The sequence below is a fragment of the Arvicanthis niloticus genome, chromosome 2 (assembly GCF_011762505.2).
Source record: "Arvicanthis niloticus isolate mArvNil1 chromosome 2, mArvNil1.pat.X, whole genome shotgun sequence".
NCBI lineage: Eukaryota > Metazoa > Chordata > Mammalia > Rodentia > Muridae > Arvicanthis > Arvicanthis niloticus.
Genome location: NC_047659.1, coordinates 78,569,265 through 78,591,504, shown reverse-complemented (window position 1 = coordinate 78,591,504; position 22,240 = coordinate 78,569,265). Strand labels below are relative to the sequence as shown.

The 22,240-nt window shown below is 39.3% G+C and overlaps 2 long non-coding RNA genes across 3 annotated transcripts in view; both read right to left on the bottom strand.

The window, feature by feature from the left end:
- LOC143433728 (uncharacterized) overlaps positions 1–4,315 on the bottom strand; it is a 28,780-nt gene extending 24,465 nt beyond the window's left edge. The window contains exon 1 of the long non-coding RNA XR_013108729.1: positions 3,952–4,315. This is a non-coding gene — a long non-coding RNA (uncharacterized LOC143433728). The remainder of the gene's footprint in view (positions 1–3,951) is intronic.
- A 14,773-nt stretch (positions 4,316–19,088) lies between these two features.
- The window catches only part of LOC143433732 (uncharacterized), a 94,686-nt gene continuing 91,534 nt past the window's right edge, over positions 19,089–22,240 (bottom strand). For both annotated transcript variants that reach the window (XR_013108728.1, XR_013108727.1), the window contains one exon: positions 19,089–20,702. This is a non-coding gene — a long non-coding RNA (uncharacterized LOC143433732). The remainder of the gene's footprint in view (positions 20,703–22,240) is intronic.

Genomic DNA, 22,240 nt, shown 5'->3' with positions numbered 1-22,240 from the left:
TAAATTATGCAGTACTAAAGCCAGATGAGACCATACAGAGAGGCCGCTCCATACAGAGAGGTCACCTAACCCAACCTAGCCCAGGTGGCATGCTGTGACAACCAATACGCCACTTAGAAGTTACATATTTCTATTTAAATTTAAAGTAATTTAAATAAATTATAAACTAAGTTCCTTAGTCCCAGTAGTCACAGTTTAACTAGTCATGGAGTATGCTTCCATCCTCACGCACTGCATGGTGGGAAAGCATACGTTCCTTAAAGCCAGCGATGCCAGTTGGAATCCTGGCTCGCCATGTGCCAGTATTGTGAGTTTGGACAAACATCTTTTTTGGTTTGTCTCTAAGTAGTAGAATGCTAACAGGGACTGATGGTTTGAAAATTAAATAAAAATGTTACACCATTAATTTATAAGTCAATGCTGAATAGCTGACAGTTTATATTGTTTAGAGATAAAAAAAAAAAAAAAAACTGATACCAATCTGTTTCTGGGCAGTCACAAGCAAAATGGTCCTAAACTCCCAGATCCTCCCAGTGGGTCCTGACTTCCTTCACTGTCTCATGGTTCTGGTACACTGCATTCATTTTCAACTGGTCACCCATAAACCCAGCGTTTAAATATGAAGATGTGGAGCAAAAAAAATCTATTTTGTATTGAAATGAATTAACAAAGTTATTCTCACAAATCAGCTTTTAAAACCAAATTGTGACTTCTTTAAAACAGAAACTGTTCACTGTCCCCAAATTTTTCTTTTAAAACAAAGGGACATGGCTAAGTTGTTTAGGCCTGACCCCATTAGACCATGAAGTAAGTCAATATAACATGTACTGCTTAAGACAATTCAAGAAAGTATTTCAGTGTTTGAGATCTCTCACTGTGGGAAATCCTGAATTAGGTGACTTTAATTAAATATATGTTAATTTACTCATCACATGCAAATGGCAGAGCAGCATCAATAGTTATAAGGGTCTTATATACCATCTCTGTCAAAAGCAGTCACTCAGTCAAAGGTCGAAGCCAAAAAGGGGTTTAGTGGAGATCTGGAAAAATGGGAAAAAATATTTAAGCTGCCTGTATAATATACATTGAAATTAGAGCACAAATAAACACTGTGGTATTTGATACTGATATCTAATAAAACCTTTTCTTCTCGAACTCCTCTAGTGACATGTAAATGCACATTTTAATTTATTTAGCTCGTTTATAATGTGGCCAAGGATGTTTGCAACATGTGCAGTTAAAAAAGAATCGCACATCCAAGCTGTGCAAAAGTGAAAGACTGTAGCTGAGAACAAGTGTTCATCTAATTCATTTTCCCCATGTAACTGATTCAAATAAACACATAATACTAAGTACAAACAACTATATTTTATAAGATCACTAAACGTAATTAAGTGTCACCCTAATTTGATTTACATAACTATTGCAAAGCATACTGCTGTTTTCAGTGAATTTGAGAATTATTATATCAAACATCTTAATAAAATGTATGGTCTTCTACGGGCTATTTTTCCTCTAGATTGATAACAAATATTTACGGTTTAACCCTACAATGGGACCCGCATTGTCTCCCATGAAATATTATTGCCAATAGTATTTAAACTGTATTTAATCATGATTAGACAGACAAGTCCAGGGTATGGAATAAGCTGCAAGGACAGCATTCAGACTCGAAAAAGCATGAGAGAAGCAAAGTAAAGGTGACGGGAAAGTTTTAGCTTAAAAAGAGATACTGAAGTGGAGCAAACACCGCGGAGTAAATCTACCTAGCCTCTGGGTCACAGTGAGCTCTGAAGCACCTGTGGGTAGCTGACTGCTGAGGGGGTGTCAGATGATAACGTGTTATTATGGACTGTTAGGCATACAGTGTGGTTACACAGAAGGTCCCGTTCTTCAATCTGCCAGAAGCACTTAAGGAGTAAAATTTTAATAATTGACTGCAATTACTTTCGGGAGAGATAAACAAATAGGAAAGCTCATTAAATGGCTGAATGAAAATGAAGAACATGAAAATATTTGTTATAATAGTCTTCCAACTTGTCACGTATTTGAAAAATTTCAAACTATGCAAAATTTGGAGGAAACCTTGATTTTGACAGATGAGTATGACCTCCTATGTCAAAATAAATTATACACAGTAAAATACTCCCTGAAAACAAACACTATTCACTAGATAAATACTATGTATTTTCTTGGTGTTTTCTTTTTTAAGTATGTACCATACAGTTTTAGAAATATCCATTTTAAAAAATTCCACTGGTGGCAAGATGCTGGCATAGTTATCTTTTGCTCTGTATCATATTGGTGCTTTATTTTCAAAACCAGAGAAATATTACATCATCCTATTAAAATAAAAATGAGCCACAATCAAATCTATGAACTTACACAGTTCTCAAGCCACAACTACCAACTGGTTATCTAGACTATTCCAGATTAACTAACTACTAACTAATCTTACTATTGTTCTCACAAATATGATTATTCAAGAATACATTGTCAATCTTTTTTTAATAATGAATTATATAAAATATGATAGAGCATGGAGCCAATCATCACATTGCCTTTTTTTGGTGACATTAAGAGGAAATAACGAGGCATACTTGATTAGAGCCATGCTTTGCCATCAGAAGGGCTTGCTAAGTTATGCCAAAATCCTTACTGCTATAAAACCCGACAGCGTTTACATCATTGTGAAAACAATTCTGTTCCCAGTGTAACTTAGACTGACTTGAAATGTGCCTACTGTGTAAATGTTATCATTCCTTATGTACATTCTAATTCTATAAATGATACAGCGTAAGAAATCGACACGTGTCTTAATTTTATTCTATTGGGACAAACAAAACAACATTCGTGGCATGACTCTGCCCCTGACACCTTCATGGGGTTTCTAAGGCAACTGCTATTTGATGTTAGAAAATTTGAACAAATACCAAATCCAAATCTAATCAGCTCCCCTTTTGCTGATATTTAGATCCGTCTCTAGTGTTTTTGTTATCATTGCTGTAAGATCAATTATACCTTGCATGCAACACTATTTCATTCTACCTCTAAACAATGGACTGAGAAAATTAAAAACAGAACCAAAAAAAGTGTGTTTAAGTTTCCTGACATGCAGTTTCAGAGTTCATCTGGATATGTCCTGTCAAAATAAGAATACATTTCTGAGAGTTTTTTCAATACAAGAGAGCAGCCCATCAGTGCCTAGATATAGTAACCCTTTTCTTCAGAAACGCGGATAAATTTATGCAGGAATTTACCAATCCTCAAAAATTTACACAATGCTCAGCAAATAGCCAGTAATTATTGGGAGATAATGTTCGGCCCTGGGAGGAGCACAGCTTTGATAGGAGAGGGCTCCTGAGCCTTACCCACTCATCCCTGGCAGTCCTGTCAGTGGTGCTTAGGAAGTTAAGACTTTATTTGTGAAAACATAGAGAAATACTGGGGAATCATGTTGTCTACAGCTTCATAAATCTTGCTTAAGATCCTTTTCAATTACCATCCATTTCTCCTTTAAAAAGGGACCCAAAAAAAAAAAAAAAAATAGAGGAGAGGAAGCAGGTCAGGGCCGTGTGTGGCAGCGCCGCAGTGTGATGGGCTTGGGCCCCCCGTGGCGTTTCCATCTGCTGTCATTAAGGTGACTACTCAGACATGAACAAATCCCTCTTGCTGTGCTGACAGGCAGACCTCAAGAAGTATGACAAGGCTTTAAGACAGAAAGTCAGAGAGAGAGAGAGAGAGAGAGAGAGAGAGAGAGAGAGAGAGAGAGATTCCTTCCATAAACAATGCTGTCTTACAACAGAAATGTTCCTTACATTTTATTGGCACTAAAAAAAAATGTTTTCTTAATTCTTAAAGAATCTAACTCGGCTTCTCAATTCTGCTATATTAGTGCTAAATTGCGGCGGGTAAGACTGAAGACAGACGGGATAAGCACCTTGCTCCTACCTGTATGCTTTCCCATAAAAATCTCATATTTATTTGCCCATTCTTCAGCTTCAATGGATTCTTAATCTCTTGACCACGCGGATCGGAAATCCGGGCTGAAGAAAAATGGAGGCCTTGTGAACTGATGAAGGAACCTTGAAGCTGCTGGTGGATTCTGAGGAGCAGGTGAAGGGGATGAGGAGGAAGACATAAGCTATGTGAACATCTGTAACAAACTGTCTCTGCTCTGTAACAAATGGAGTCCAAACAAATGATAATTAAATTCATATAGAATGTTAAAAGAAGTGTGAAATGACGGCGATGTTTAGTTCAGTGTAAAGTAACAAAATGAGCGTGGGCTTTTAACCAGCAGGGGGTGCCACAGGCTTGTGATTGAGCCCTGACCCTTTGGCACAGAGCCTGAAAGCAGATGTGACAGTCTCACAGAAAGAGCATTTAGCTTCCACACCCGGTAACAATCCTCTTTGATGAGGGCTATGCTTGTCATGTCTGCGCTGCACGGTTTGTTAGGCCTTTCCAGCCCAGATTCAAGTTTTGCTGTTACAACAGGCTAGCTCTCTGTCCCCAGCCAGCTTCAGGTACCCGGGGGCTTGTGGGGCAGGGTGAATAATTCCCCCAGGGCTTACAGGATTGCAAAATCGGCATGCCTCTCAGGCTCTTCTGGTTCTTTTAGAGCTCTTCTGTGAGTATTTTAATTGCAAGCCTGCAAACCTTGGGAGTGATTTCAGCAACCGATGTCTGGGAGTTGTGAGTAAGACAAGTGGAGTGAGAGTAGGTAAAGCCACTCCCCATTTTAAATAATAGTCCTGTCGGTGCCCTGCTCCTTGCAGCCAGAGACTACACTATGAAGAGGGTTCATATTTAAAACACATTTCAAATGTAAAGTAAATCCAGTGGAACTGTGGCATGTGGGGTACTTTAAAAAAACATCTTTCATTATCATCTGTCACCTTTGTTCGGCTTTCCTGCCCCTGCTCAGCACCTCACACTATCCATCACTCGGCCCCTCCCCCAGCCTTCTGTCACAGGCCTCCTTTTCTTCTCTCCCCTGTCAGTTCTTGTACTTTCTTGATTTCTTATCACTCTGTGGTTCCTGCAGAGATGTAGTCTTTTAGATCTCTCTCTCTCTCTCTCTCTCTCTCTCTCTCTCTCTCTCTCTCTCTCTCTCTCTTTCTCTCTCTCATTAATTTCTGCCAAAGACACGCTGAAAAGTGCTAACTGCTATGGCTTGGAAGAAAAGACATTTCAGTGCCCATAAACATTTTGGGTGTCTAACTTCGTTGGCCATAAGCCTTGACTGAGTGCAATAGTGCAATACTCTTGGTGGCCAACAACTACACTTACAGAAAACCTCAGAGCTAAGCTGTGCCCAAATTGAAGGTAAATGATGGTCACACTGATGTCAATCACCCCGTGTTAGCCAAACTTTTAGTTACAGCATCAACTAAAGGGCTGGAAATGATGAAATTTCTTTTTATTTTATAAGCTAATGTCTCTTACCTGACAGAGCCAAATTAGGATGACGGCATCTGCTCTCCTAGGCTGCTTAGGAGGTGAAGGCATTAGTGAAAACCGGCACTGCTCTTTCTTTTCCTCACAGGAAGTTCGAACATATACTTCATGTTGTATTTCCAGAGCTGCGCATTTAGCTCCCGATGCCCCTGCTTTTAGCTGTTCATAGTTTAGCTGCTTTGCTTTGACTTCAGAAAACATGTAACATCTGCCATCTTTTTAAATCACAAGGCTTTTGCCTTAGAGATATCACTTTTTGGTAAAGGAGAAAGTCATGAAAGGTTTAATGCCTGATTCTGAGGCAGGGGGTTGTACAAAGGCCAGGGCTGTGCAGAGGACATGGGCTCTGAGCTCCGATTACTTAGGGCACACGACCAAATCCACTCTCACAGGGATCATCACATTCTCTATCTCCCTAACAACAGATTTCACTTCTTGGTGTTCAGGGATGGTCATTCAGCAGTCTATGGGAGGTAAGAGCCTCTGCACCTTTCATTTGTAGTCATTGGTTAGGACTGGGCTGCAGAAACCAAAAACTGTGATAATCTTTATCCAGTTATCTTTAAAGCTATCATCACTGGGCCTTTACAGGATTAGAATTTGTGCTGGGATCTGAGTAGAGTATGAAACCTCTTAGAGTAGTAATTGAGACAAGCATCCACAGAAGGGAGCAGACAGCGGATCAGAAGGGTGCTCTCTAACAGAGTTGTGTGATGCCCCTAGTTAATTTTCTGCAAGCCACACCCCCACTTATTGCAGATTGAAGCAAAGCACAATCTCAGTGAGTTATTAGTCAATACACAACGTTTCCATGGAATAACAATTTCCTGTATAAGGCCCATCAAGTTTCAGTATTTACAAACACGTAAAACAGTGAATAGTGGGGGAAGGTTGGGAAACAGGTAGAAAATTCTAGAAGGACTTTGGTATGATGGTGATTTGTATAATTGTGAATATGATAATTTTTAAAAAGCAGCTAAGGCTCCAGATTTTTTTTAAATAAATTAAAGTAACATTTTCCTGTCTCCTCTGGATTCAGCAAATGATCCAGAGAGTGTCACCAAAGTAAGATATAGCTTTTGTGATTGGCTCTATAAACCAGGTTATGGATGTATCTGGAGAGAGGTAGGTCTGAGGGTGCTGGACTGAGTAGAGACAAGAGCGAGCCTCTGAACAAAGAGGAGGCAACAGAGACCAAGACACTGGTGTGCACTCGGGCGCATAACCCCAATTTGTAAACAACGGGGTGTTCCGTGTCCTTTTATGAAAGACAAAAGCCCAAAATAAAGACCCTGAACATGTTGGTTCTGCCTGGAGAAAAGCATCCCAACTGTCTGGGAAATAGGCAAAGGTAAGAGTGCCTAACATAAACCAGTGAGATTTGCTCGAGGTGAGCAAGATGGAAGACCATGGTTGTATGTTAGTCACTCAGGGAGCCTGGCTTATGCCCAGAGTATACCCTCCACCAAATATAATGACATTTTTCTAAAAAGTGTAAATAAATGAATGAATAAATGGAAAACAATCTTGATGTATCCAAACCAGTTTTCAGTGTAGAAATATTTCTAAATACAAACATTGTGACGGTTGAGAAGGGTTAGGTTAAGGTTCAGGAGTCAACAGTCAACTGAACCTCACCTTGCAGAACAACAAATGACTATATTCTATAAGCTGCCTTAAGATGTGGTAGCATTAACTCTAAGTTATATGGGGAACGCTCATATTCACATAAACTGTTACTCACTCTTTGCATTGTATCGTCACTTTGAGTTTGGCTACTAGACTCTAAATCTCTTCTACAGATGTAAACAGAGATCCCGCTGATATCTTTTACCATTTTCAAATACCTGATAAATGAGCACATAAAAAAAAAAGAAATAAATATTTGTGGACATATATATGTGAAGGGGCATGTGCAAAACAAGTGACCGACTGTCTGAAGGTGTGTGAGTAACTGGCTGTGAAATCAGTAGCACTGAGTAAGAAAGGGCTCCATTTCTCCCTTAGACTTGGTGTCTCACCTGACTCTCATTCCCCAACCTTCTTAAAATAGAAGAAAGTGTGGCCGGAGGAAGAAGAGCACTGGTCCCAACAGATGCTTAAAGGGAGCGAACATCAGCAAAGGGTCAGGTAGTAACAGTTAACTAGCTCATTGCATTCTCCTTGTTCAATTTGTTTTTAAAAGATATCAGTGCGCTGTTCACCTTTTGACTCACTCAACGAAATTCAACCTGACAGGTTTATTACATAACCGGATGATGAAGGTCAGCCATTTTAACTGCACAAACTCAACAAGTTGTTGAAAACAGAGATAAAATATTGCATTATGCAACAGTCGCTGGGAGAAAAGGAAAAAAAAAACCAAGAGCGGCAAATGTTCTGGTCAAAAGAACCCGAATAAACCAGTCCTGACAGGACGGCCCCACTAAAGTGAACACTCCCCCTGTCCACACTGAGTATCCATGCAGGGTGCTCCATTCACTAGGCAAGAAAGGACTCAGGCCAGAGGGAGGCCTAATGAATAATTTAAATCCCTGCTTTTTAGCTTTTTTTTTTTTTCTTCCTCAAAAGTTCTTTTCTTCCATTTCTGATATGCCCATCACATTTTAGTGTGGGACTGTTTTACATGTAGCTCATGCTATTTCCAGAGAAGATAAGTTGGGAGAATAACTTCCTGAAAACCAGAAAAGTGTCTTTTGTTCTTCTGAGACAGTGCAAACCGTAATCGGCAAGTTTTAATGCAGTTTGGGAAATAAATGTGCTTCAATGGTGCTTCTGCACCCTATTGGGAGAAGGGGATTTAAAAAGAGTAATCATGTAAAGACCCTAGGGATGCTCCCACTCAGAGCCCTGCAGAGCCACAGTGGCAGGGTGGATAGCCCAAAGCCTCTGCCTGGCAGTACTGGATTATTAATCCCTGAAGTGTCTTTTCCTAATAGGGATTTGGAAAGAAAGAAAGAAAGAAAGAAAGAAAGAAAGAAAGAAAGAAAGAAAGAAAGAAAGAAAGAAAGAAAGAAAGGAAGGAAGGAAGGAAGAAAGGAAGGAAAGAAGGAAGGACATAGACTGACTATCTTTTCTAAGTAACAATACAATTCTCAGTAAGCAGTTTCTTCTAAACTTGCAAATATGAATGAGGGTGAAGTGGGAGGGGAATTTTGCTATTCCAATAATCTCTTCAGGACTCTAATCTGAAGGGAAACTCTTAAACAACACCGGAGTTTACGAGGGAGGTGGTTGTTCCAGTTTGTGTTGGTAGACATAAGGCTGAGGAACTTATGGATGTCCCTTTGTCTAGACTGCTAGACTGTGGTCTCGGAGCACAACAAGTTAGATTCTAGGAAAAGGCAGTGTGGGCGCTAACTGCCAAACTGAGAGCAGTTGAGCAGAGCACTGCTCCACACCTAGCACTGTCATTAGCTGCTGCTTTGTTCACTGCTGATAATGAGACTTCCTGTGCTCTGTCGGGGAACAAGAGCCCAACAGACAAAAAGAAAAAAAAAAAGCAAGGAAAGAAATCAGTGCACTGAAAACAGAAACACTGGCTCTAATTCCCCCCAAATTCTCCAGGGGCCTGAGAAAAACAGGTATTCCAGAGTTAAGCAACCATTCCTCAGAGCAGAATTCTTTGACACTTTGACAAGGGTGTCCCTTAGGTTTTAAGCTCAGAGGACTAGGCTACTCACACTGCCAGTCTCGGTGCTCATTTGTGTGACAAGTATTTCTACTCCTAATGTGCAGTGTTTAGACACAGATTGCTCACTACAGCAGAGGAGATGCCCCAAATGAAAGCTTGCTTTCCTATTGTTCATTGTTCGTTTAAGAAAAATCAGCTACTGCCATGGTTTTACTTGCTATAGCTCTGAAATTAAATTCTTACCTGTGGAGCAGGACTTCTCACCCAAAGCAGTCAGGGCTAACCTTGGCGCTCTAGGTAACAAAAACTAGAAAATTATAATCTGGATCTTTTTGAGTAATACAGCTCACAGTTACAGAAGAATGCCTACAGATAGGAGTGTCTATCTATACCCCCTGGACACATAAAGCATGGTGATCTCAAAATGTTCTGTGTGGCATGGAATTTTCATTCTCCTTCATGTTGATATTAATTTTTCTTAAGCAGGGTTAAATTTGGTTGACACTAGTGATTCCCTGGTATGGAATAGATGTATGCGTTCATTTATTGAGTGCTGCAAAATGTCAAGTATTGAGCAGGCAGTTAAAATATCCTAACTGAGTGTAAGGTCTCTGTTTATGAGGCAGTTGTCTGCTGCATAAGATGAGGAACAGACAACAAGCAATACACACGTACTAAGAATTCTATCTAGTGTATGAAGGCACACCTAGAGTAGTGAGACCTGACATTTAGATGATTTCCTGGGAGTTTGTAAGCAAGAATAATGCAGAATTAAACATGAAAGACAGTGTGAAATATTCATTTAGAAGAATAAGACTTCACAAATTGTATACATACAAGGCACATAGAGAAAAGCCACCATAAACATTGAATAAAGTTGTAAATATATATTCTCCATGAGTAAATCTCCAAGACCCATTCTCTGCTTCCATCTTTGCATGGTTGCTCTATAACTGTTTTATCAAAAGGAACATAAAGCACATGGCCCAGGCACAAGCAGCTTCATGAAACAGGGACAGGACAAAGATGATGTCTTCCTTTCTGTCACATGACTAAAGACAATTGTTGTTCTCTATTGGAAAGGTCTCTCTTGGTGTCCTGAGTGTCTGGTCAGTTCATAAAAGTTCTGAGAGTTCAGTCTGAACTTGATTTAAAAAAGAAAAACTGTCCTCAGTTTTCCTCAAGCTATGAGTCATAAAATGTGGGAGAGTTTTTCACAAATCAGTTGGATCTGTTAATTTTATAGCATGCTTGACTTCTGTTAGCTGTATTTTGTTGTCTGTTGTTCTACTGTGCAGAAAGTACAACTCTTTCTGACCATGTGGCCATCTTTCTACATCAAAACAGCTAAGACAACCGGAATATACAAATAACTGACTACAAGGTACTGATTATATTCCACTATGTCCAAACTCAATATGCCTCCATGCCACAGTTTAGATCTTATGTCCTGGCAAAAGCTTCTATGTTAAAGGATGGGTCTCAGGAAGCTACTGGAGGGTCCCCAAACCTCTAAGAGCAGGACTGACCTATCTCTAGATAGGTCCTAGGTTGTTATTACTTCACCATTGAATGGACAGCAGGAGTCCCATTCTGGAAGCATCATTACTGCACCACATTCTGCTGCTTACCATAGGGTCAAAACCTTGGAGGCAATCAACATGGACTGGAACTCACGAAACTGAGAGAAACTAACCATTTTTTAATATATGTTGGTTATCTATGACATTTAGTTATAGTGACGGAAAAAAAACGGCTAACATATCCTAATCAGGTTTTTCTGAGCCATACTTCAGTAATTCTATAGCAACTCTGATACAGCATGGTGCAAAAGAGAATGAAAAAAAAACTGAATTGAAAGGGGCAATTGTCTTAACCACTTGTGGCTAAAATATATTGTTATTGCAAATTTTATAGGAGTGCATGCCCATGTGGATACAACCTGAATAATCAAAATAGGCCTACTCTTTGTGTGTCTGAAGGACTTAAACATTAGCTTCATGTACATACAGTTTAGAGTGAGGGGGAAGGTGATAAGTGCTATTTGAGGGAGAAACAATGCAGTAGAACAGGGGCCACACCCCTGGTCCACCTACTGAGATGGGCTTAACGGTAAGTAGCTGCTCAGGATAGACCCTCTTGGAACAGTGATTTGGAAATGAGAGGGAGAGGCAAGCAGATAGGCTTATAACAAAGCACTGTAGCAGAGGAAAGCACAAAGTAAATAATTCAGTAGAAATGTGTGGTGTGTTCCAGGTGTGGTTAGGAAGCTACTGTTACTGCAGCAGAGGGAGAGAGGCACACATGAAGACAGACAGATAAAGGCCAAGAGAGGAAGAGGGGGTCAGTGAAATGTTCCAATAGAGTAATAACAGTATGTGGCTCAGGTGCCACTGGGCACATGGAGATCAAAAGACAACTTTCTCCCTCTCGTTCTTCCTGAGGCTGCCCTGAGTTCTCCAGACTGGCTGGCTGGTGATAGACTGTAGAGGCAAAAATAACGGGAAATGTACACAACAGTGGAGAAAACCAGAATGCTAACTATGGGCGTGGTTAAGAAACGGTTGATTTTTATTGTTTGTTCCGGAGTAGTATTATTTGCTGATGCTAATTAGTGGGGCTGAGAAATAAACTTGATGGCTAGGCTAATATCGCTGAAATAGGTCTATCAACGTAAAGTAAGCGATGTGAATATAACTTCATATGCGATATTTGTGAAGGCATATATAAATCAATAAATACCAAAAAATTCTATTTATTACACATATATCATAGAGACAGTGACTCAAATTTAAACTATATAGAATAAGCTGACTCGAATGGGAATTTGTGAGCCAATACTGTCCTTTGGTAAGTTTGCCTGGCATCACCTACAGCATCTCTTTATGGGCCACGAGAGCTCTTGTTCAGTGCCATTATCTGGCTTTAATACTATACGTCTGGTTAAGAGCTAGCTGTTGTGGAACAGCAGGTTTCCAACTCTACCCAACCACTGGGCAGACCACCCAGGAAGCCCTCCATGGTGTGAGCAGAAGGCCAAGTGCCTGAGCTTCAAAATGCCTCAGGGTGCAATGCTGTCAAGAGGCAATAATAGAAAAATGACCCTGCAGTGTGCTGCTGAAAGTCAGGGGCTGCACAGCAGCAGGATTTACACCAAGGGGTCTGTACAGATAGATAATACAGCTTCACAAAAATCACCTGCTGTATTTCAGGTGGATATAATTTAAAATGTTGTGATAAACTTATGTGTTGTCTGGACTGAGGTCCTCTGGGATCAGGTACTGAAATGAAGAACTGCCTGCAGTAAGTTCACTGGGGAACATTCAGGAGCAACGATGAGTACCTATGGATGCAAAGTGAGTGGGAAAGAAGAACTGTTCACATTGTCACAGACCTCTCTTAGGAGCTCTGGAGCCAGAGAGGCCCACATCTAGAACTAAGCACGTTCAGAGTCAAGACACAGGAGCCATTCCTTTGAAGGCTAGGAACAGGCCTCACTGCAGAAAAAGGCACTCAATTTCTGCTAAAGGCAACTGTTGAGGGAGAATGTAGCTGTGAAAGTGGGAAATGGACATCTCAATCCTGCAGAGATGAACCAGTTGGCAGTTCAGAATGTGGGACACAAGTCACACTTCTGATCCCCTCAATACCATCCTCAAAAAACAGAAAGGTGACTTAAGAAGAGTATTAATTGTATGTTTGAGCAAAGCCTACCACTTAGAAGTACTGAAAGTAGATGGTTACCCATGAAATAGGATTTTAGGGGTGAATTAAAAGACTCTACTACAAAGTAGCCCTCCCCCAGATTTGTCAAGACATGGTATTCCAGTTAGAGATTCACTCCTTTGCCACAATTAAAGTACCTCACCTGTAGCAGAGAGCAAGAGTCAGAATTATCACTTATTGATCCCTTTATAGGCTATAATTGTCAATTTCAGCTTATTGAATCCAAGTTAAGGCTGGTAGACAGGCAGTCAGGAATCAGTGGAAGATCAAATGAGATGGCTTCAACAACAGATCTTCCCTTTATCTGCCTATATAGTGGTTCCAAGGAAAATAATTGTCCAAAAATATTTGAAACTATCTTAATTTCAGAGAACATATCTCCTAGAAGCAAATTTTGAAGAAATGATGGAAACAAGAGTGAAGGATAGCTGACAGTCTAGACTGGGATAAGAATGACAGGAAGGTCAAGGAAGATGGAAGATGGTTGTGGTGATTGGAATAGGAATGGCCCCCATAGACTCATGTGTTTGAATGCTTGGCCCCCAGGGACTGATAGGAAGTGTGGCCTTGATGATGTAAATTGGCTTTGTTGAAGGAAGTATGTCACTTTGGGGGTGGGCTTTGAGGTCTCCTATGCTCTAGCTATGCCCGGTGTGGCACAGTCTCTTCTACTCCCTGCAGATCCAGATGTAGAACTCTCAGCTCCTTCTCCAGCACTGTGTCTGCCTGGATGCTGTCATGCTTTTCTCATCATGACAGTAATAGATTGAACCTCTGAAACTGTAAGCCAGCTTTAATGAAATGTTTTCATTTATAAGAGTTGCCATGGTCATGGTGTCTCTTCACAGCAATGAAACCCTAAGACCATGCTGAAATCTTCAAGGTGGCTTTCATGTGTTCCGTAATCATCCTAGAAGGACTAAGTACCTTCCCTTAAATGTCTAGTTACATTTTATTGGAGCCTCTTCTTTTACTCCAGTTCTATACTTAACTATGGGCAAAGCACAGTGTCTAAAAATATGGGGAATAATCTGACAAAATTACTCCTTTCTCTAAGTACAATGTTCAACGAATTCACTCGGTGACTACTTTAAATCAACAGGCGATTTGCTGGGCTACTGTGTCCTTATCGAGAGAACTTAATGAGCCCTTGTGATGAGACTTTCTTGAGGAAAAAGAGAACAGGATTTCACTCTGATTAATTAGGTGCTTGAAATTATATTTAACTCTCATTAGAGTATCATTGTATATGGGTTGCATGTAATACAACTTGTTATATACAGGCATTTGGTCAATAAAAGGCTGCATATAATCCTTTGATAAGAATGTTAGGGAACCTTTAATGAACCAAGCATAGTCACACATCCCAAATTCTACGTCATTGAATATAATGAAGATTGCAGGATTTAATATGAACTAAATCTGGACTAATTTTCCCACATTCCCAGTCCTGAAATTATATTTTCAATTGGAGATAGAGTAAAAGTTTTTAATGATACTCAGTTTTTTTTTTTTAAAGGAACTATGCTTGTGACAATAACTTTACCCTAATGTGAATCGCTGCTTCAATTAACCAAAACTTACACGAGCACTGTTTATAGAAAAACATTTTTATCTACTATGAGTAGAATCCTAAGCAGGTTTGAATCACTTCATTTGCAGATACTGGACAATCTGCATTATGGGCTATTCAGATAGAGAATTCTGCTTGGGAATGTTCGTGATGAGTCAGACTAACATAGGTGTCAGTGGGTAATGCCGGGGAGGGGAACATATGTGGGCAGGGAATCTTAGCAACTTGAGCATATCAAACACTCTGTGAAAAAGCTAATTGAGAGGTAAAAACAAATTAACTGCTATGGAGAAGGACAATCTCCCTGAGCGAGCGAGCGCCAGCAGCAGTAAGGTTCAGTGGTTCATTTAGTAGGAGCCACTGCTGGGACCGTAATACAGCTCTGGCCCATGGACTTTCCCTGCTGGCTGCCCACCTGGCAATTCTCTGGGTACCTTCCAGGATGTCAGCGCTGCACAGGCAAAGCCTGTCTCATTACTACACGCGCTGCATGGGAGCTAATGCCAGCACCGATTGCTTTCCCCTGAGTTTGCTACCAAAGCTGTTTTTCTGTTCAGCACGTGAAGATAGACAAGATTGGATCTTCCAGAGCACAAAGACTTACATCTGGCTGCAGAAGCCTGTCAGCAAAAGCAGCCCTGGGGAGATGAGTGTGTGGGATGCGGGAGGGGAACTCAGTGTCCACCTCTTAGGTGCTATCCAGTCAAGGGGATGGAAGGCACACATCATAGATTTCTGAGTCTCATAGTATCTCAGTTTTCTTACCTGCAAAATGGGTAGCCAAACTAATCTACTACTGTGCAGTTTACATAAGAGGATTGACTGTCTCTATCATATTTTGGCCAACTTTTAAAGGCAACTCTAGAAACCATAATGACAAAAATTTTGTTACTGAGATTTAATAATAAACATTTTAATATTTAATAATTTAATATTCCTAAGATTTAGGTCAAATCTTAGTTCTTCCCCAGTGTTTATTCAAATAACAGGTGAAACAGAGCTTTTCATGGGCTATAAACACGTATTTGGGGGAAAATAGTCAAATGGGAGAGAGAAATCAAGGATTTCACAATGGACAAAAAATGGACATAATATATATATGTATACGATATATATATATATATATATATATATATATATATATATGAATTAAAAATGCCAAAAAAAAGCTTTTTAAAGAAACCTTCAATGGTTCTATGGATAATTGATCTCCTTTTGGGCGTTAAATTGACCCACAGAGATTTAAGTACATAAATACGTTTCCTAATGCAAACATGCTCAGAGTGCTTTAAACTTGGTTAAGTGATTGCAGAAAAAGGATGAAGATCTTAATCAGTTTTGAGGTGCTCTTGTGGTGTTTGTATAGCTCATCTGAGTGTCCAGGGCACAGGAAAGGCCAAGGGATACTATAAATGAAAGGCACCATTCTTTCTTCCAGTAACAAAATTAGCCCATTTAAAAAAAAAAAAAACATGAACAAGCTTATAAGATACGATGGTGGGAATTTGGTATAAGGCTATGAAGACTGACACATTAACTTTGCCTTAAAAGGGTGTTCAATCATTGTATGCATTAAAAAAATAATCACAGTATTGGGCCCAGGAGATAAAAAGCAAAACCTTCAGCCTATAAGTCACTACCAAATTTCTTGTGGTTTACTTTATTGCTGTAAATAAAAACCCACTTCCAGTCCTGATTCTAAAGAGAGCTTCCCTTGTGGCCTGGCCTGCTATCGTCCCCAAATTTTATAAGCTTTGGATGCCACAGAAACTGGATCTGCCTCCACTGGCAGTGGAGGGCAACCCAGGGAGCATCAGTATCCAATTGTGTGTGAAAGCACTAATTCCAGTGAAAAAGACATCGAGTACCCACCTTCCGCGTCCCTCACGCCCGTCCCACCCACTCGCACATCACTTGCTCTTGCTCATCAATCCTCTGACACAATCACCCACCTTACTACTCGTTGCTCTCCCCCCACCATCCCCTACTGATTTGCTAATATCCTTTCCCATCAATCCTTTCCATCCTGCTTTCCCAGGCTAACAGGGCTGACAGCATCTCTGTGGGGGTGAAAAGGGGGAGGAGTTGCAGGCAAAGCACAGGACCAGGAAGGCAGAAGTCAGTGAGCCATGGCAACAGCAGATGCTCTCATGGTGGCTGGAGGTGTTGGCAGCAATGGGCATATGGAGTTATAGGGGGCTAGGGAAGTAAGAGAGAAAAGCGAGTGGCACACCTGTTGCCTGAGGCGCTTGACACGCTGTGGTACATGGAGAGTTCAATCATTGAAGGTGAAGGCATTGCGAATCCTCCGCATGAAAAGATTTTAAGTTGCAGTAGCCAGAAAATATACCAGAATGCTACCAACAACACAGACAAGAGTGCATACGCACTGTGGGTGCAGCAACATAAGACATGAATTGCGATATAGAGATAATAGGATTATAGCCTATTGGACTTTTCTCCCGAGACTCCTCAAAATTGTTGTGTTTCAATAAAAAATTTTTAAAAAGGACTTTCCCACAATGGGGATTAATATCTGAGCAGTGTCTTTTAAAACAGGCCATTATATTATACCAGGTAATTGCAAAAAGCAAGACATGAAACATGGAAGTAATGTGTCTTTTAAAAGGTTCTATTGTTAAGACTGACCTAAAACATATTTTTAAAGGATCAGTAAAGATTGTGATGAGGAAGAACAACTCAGTAGAGATGGTAAAGCATCATCTATAGTGTGAAAAGTGCCTCAGATCAGAACACCCTGCACCCAGTCCCTGGGGAGACCAGTATTCTAGGGTCACACGATGGTTATCATTGCTTACTCGGTGGTTTGACTTTAATTTTACTTTAAATTTTTGTTCGGGTATTTATTATATATCGAATGCCTTTCCTGTACCTGCTGTCCACACCCTTGTCTTTGTTTAGTCCCCTCCCATTTAGATACCTTGTGTTTTTACTGTCTCACTTCTGTCTTCATTGTATATACATATGCATGATTGTATGTGACTGTACGAGACCTGGGAACTGTAAGTGGGAGAACACATAGAACATTTGTTTTTCTGAGCCTGACTTCTTAGATTAACCTAGAGTAGTGTCCATTTTCCTGCAAATGACAGACTCTTCTTTATGGACAACCCCACTGTATTCATCAACCACATTCTCATTATTGTTCCTCTGTTGATGGACACCTTGTTTAGTTCCTGGATTTACCTATTACAAGTAGTGCTGCAGTCAACCTGCGTGGGACACTCTGATGTGGACTTCTTGGGGTGTAGACAAGGACTAATATACCAGGACTAAGATGGAATCTTCAGGGGTTATGATACGTATTTCTGTAATGGCTAGTAATGTGATTGTTCTTTGTGTCTTTTGGCTATTTTTACTTCATCTTTTGAGAACGTGCTTCTCATTTAATTAGTCATTGACTGGGTTGTTTAATGATTAGTTTTTAAAAGTGGTTTATATATTCTATATACTGATCCTCTGGTGGATGTATACTTTGCAAATTTTTTTCTGTTTGCAATGCATTATGAAGTTGGATACTTATGGATTTTTTCTTCTTAAAATTGCTTTCAGTATCCCACGTCTTGTGGAATCGTGACTCAGAAGTTTGCTTTCTGATTGCTTCTAAAATTGTCTTTGGAATGTTGATAGGAATTATATTAAATCTGTGGGTCATTTGGAAGTCATGTGGACATTTTAAAGAGATTAATTCTTCTAATCAACCAATAGATTTTTTCCCCATTCATATTGTCATCTTTAATTTCCTCATCAGTATTTTATCATTTTCAGTGTATATAGTTATTTCATCTCTTTGGTTATATTTTCTAAGAATTTTGCTTTTTATGATGCTATTTCCAAAAGAATTGTTTTCTCATTTTCCTCATTGGCTAGTTCATTATTAGTACAGAGAAACACCTGTATATTTTGTATCATGAAAGCTTACTGAAATCATTGGTTAGTTCCAACAGATTTTTGCTGACACTTTTATTGCTTTCTATCTTTTATGACCACATGATCTGTAGGTTAATTTTACTTTTTCCTTTCCAATTTATCTCCTTTTTTTATCTAATTGTTCTGATTAGTATTTCTATAGCTGTGTTGAATAGATGTAGTGAGAGAGTTGTATCCTTTTCCTGGCATCGGCTGTCTTTTCATAAGATCAGTTCAGTTCTAAGTTTACCAATGCTTTCAATAATGCCAGTATTTAACCACTGGCTCCCAAAATGCTTGATACTTTAACTGTTGTTCACAAGCTGATTGAAGTGAGCCTCTGGACACTAAACCAGTTCCACTCAAATCCATAGGAGTAGAGAGCACTGGTGTTTCTCAGATGGTCTCCAGCCACGTTTGGAAATTACCACTCCAAAAGGCTGAAGAGTTGAGCTGATTGATACTCAGTGTTCTCAGGACTTAGAAGATTAATGCATGCCTTGACATGAACTCAGTGTCACGAATGGGGAAACTAAATGGAGCAGCAGCAGAAGAATACGGTGCTGAGTCTTCCTGTGGTGGGTATAGGGTGGACTCAAAGTAGGAGAATGCAGGATATGTGTGGGAGAGAATTCTGGATAGGTTATTTAACCATTCCGATGTGCTGGATGCAAAATTGTCAGTGCTGAAATCAAGAAAGTCTATAACACATGAGTGGAGGTATTGGGTGTTTTATTTAGCTGATTTTAATAGTCTCGTGGAGATTGTAGCTACTATGTTAGATAGCACAGCAGGTACTTACAAATATCATACAACATGTTTCCTTTGCTTATAAATTTCCTATTTGCTGGTGTGGAAAGAATTTTGAAGCATGCTAAAAGGGGGAATATGTGAGAGTAACAGTTCAGAGTCTGCAATTAAAATTTTACTGTCAAGCTAAGATGCTAATATGATAAAAATTCTTCAGAATTAGCAATGAATTTATGAGGAAAAAAGTTTTCCCCAGTGGTATAACATCCAATATAATAGTGGATTAAAAGGCACAGTGACGTAAATGTCATTAAGGTGACCAAAATCCCTTGCCTGGTTTATCTCAATAGCAAGTATTTTTGTAGAATGGTCCATGATCAAGCCAGAAACCTGATAAGAACAGTATTATTGCACTGTGGGAGCCCTTATTTTTGATTCCTTAAATGTCACTCCTTGAATCCTTAGCTGACTAGCACAAACAATATATTTAACGTTGAGTCACATTTGCCAAAAGGTCAATTTTTAATGGTAATATTCTCATTTAAAATGAATCCATGGGAATGTCATCACAAGCTACCACAGTCTTTAAAATGTTTTTTGTTGCTATAATTATATGCCAGGGATAAAGTGTAAGATGAAGGGTGTTCAGGATACAACGGAATATTATCCTATCCCCATGAAAATGACCAGGAGGAAGATTGCACCAGACAGACCTCTACAGAGAAAGGGTTGCACTCTGACCAATTTCATATCTCACATATCTTGGAGATATGAGGTATGAAGCTACAGAACTACACTAACTTGACAGAGAAAACATGGATATTCTATTATGAATATAAACATCTTTATATTTCCTAAGCTTTTTATATTTTATCTGCTTTAGACAGGTGAGTTCTTCTCTCCTAACAGTGCAATAACAGAGGAGCCCAGGACATTTAGCCATCTTGTCCTGACAAATAACCAATTCACCTTTCTCCCTCAGTATATTCTTAAGTATTGATTTTGCCAAGTGAACTCAGACATGTGTCACACTTATCCAATACATATCCTTTTTCCTGGAAATGTAGTTTGAACATCAATCAGTCACCCGGCCTTTTCACTTCCAATTCCTATTGCCACTGTCTGTCAACTATTAAACCTTGGCCATTTTCCAAACACATTGTTTTTAGAAACTGAAATGTACACAGTATTTTATTTCCTTGAGAAGTATGCAAATGTTCACCCACTGAAGTTTTTAATTTTTATAGTTACTTTTCTGTATCGAACGTTAAGTTTTATAAACTCCAATTTCAAAGACACACAGATAATTCCTTTTAAAGCTATTTTCTGAATAGTATTCTTGACCCTTACAGGCCACACTTCGCTGTTGAGGACAAGATGAGACATTCAGCTGAAAGTCAGTGGAATGTTTTTGTCTCTGCCTGAATCCAGTGAGAGTCACAGGGTGACACCCACCTTGAGTTGCAAGCCTTCTGGGACCACACTGCTTGCTGGAAGGCTTTTAATGTGTTGGCAGACATAAGAGGAGAACTGCTCCTGCCCAGCCTGTAATTGGGGGCCAAGCTTAGCGAGATGACCTCTGATGCTTTTGATAGCTGTCTGCAAGTCATCCATCAGCATGCTCACCTGAAAGGGTTAAATTACAAGAGTTGTTAGCGAGAAGTAATTGTTGATGTCACACCTATTAGATCTTTGAGTATCTAGCCTGATAGGAGAAAATTACTTCAATTCAAGAATTTAAGAACAGCTCTATCCTCAGGTAAAGAGAATACAAGGAATAAACACATATATCTCAATCTCTCTCTCTCTCTCTCTCTCTCTCTCTCTCTCTCTCTCTCTCTCTCTCTCTCTCTCTCTCTCGTGTGTGTGTGTCTGTGTGTGTGTCCCTTTACTTTGGTATTATGGAATAGGTAGCCATTTTAAATTGCTGAATAAAAACTAACTCTAGGCAAAAAAAAAAAAAAGAACACACAAATCTCATAACTTTGCAAATCTCATAACTTTGCAAAATATTTAAAATGTTTTGTAGGAAGGTAGACTGTGTGATGTCAGCCTTGTCTACATAATGAATTCTGGGAAAACCAGGGCTACATAGTAAGACCACCTGAAAAGAAAAATACAACAATAACAGAAGGAGAAAATAAACAAAATACTTAAACAATGACCTTCCCTAGACTTTGACGTTCATTGTAACTTATTACCATATTTCATTTTACTATATGTACCTTTTTAGATGATTTTATTTTACTATTTATTAAATAAAATGTTGATTTATATATTGAATTCATTAAGGTTTTATCAACTTTTAAGACATATTTGTCTAGACAGCATTCTAACTACACATAAAATAAAACAGAATTTTCAAGAAATAAGAAAGTCTTGCAACACACATACCTTTGATGCTTATATTTCTAGACTCCTTATCTATCAGTGTGCTTAGGAAAGACATATGGCCTTTACACATATATTATTAATGAGATATACTTAGAACTCTGAAGTAACAAATTAAAGTCAAAGTTATATAGTTTGGTATTTAAAACAAACTACACTTATTTAACTCTTTATTGCTTTACATAAATTTATAGTTTGTGAAACAAACTGGATTCTTACATATTAGGCCATGATCCAAGAATGGAGCCATGTGATGAGAATTCTGAGTGCTTGTGAGAAAACCCCAAGAAAACAACAAGAGACTTGTGACCTCAGTTTCTTCAATACATGGATTGTTCTGGAATGTGTCTTGTGCTCTTCCCAGGTGTAGCGACTAGGAGTGAGCTTATATCAGTGTCATTATTCATGTATGTCTATGGAAACATGATTTTGCCACATGCATCCTTGTGATTGTACAATGTACTCAGGTCAGTCTTCTTAACTCTCAGAGAATAAATTGTCTGATGCTTTTAATAACGTTGATTGTTGCATGAGGCTTTAGCCTGCCTCATTTTTAGGCCCAGCTCTTGCAGGTTCACACCTCCAGTTAGAGTGGTAAACACTTATTTAAATCTCTGTCCATACAGAATAGTAAGAAAAATAGAAGAGCAGAAATCCTCTTTATCCATATTCTGTAAAGTGATCAACTTAGGCCAATTTAGAATTATTAAGTGAATTTAATGTGAACTTTGAAATCTTGGGTTAAAATTCTAATCTCACAATTACAAGGTGAG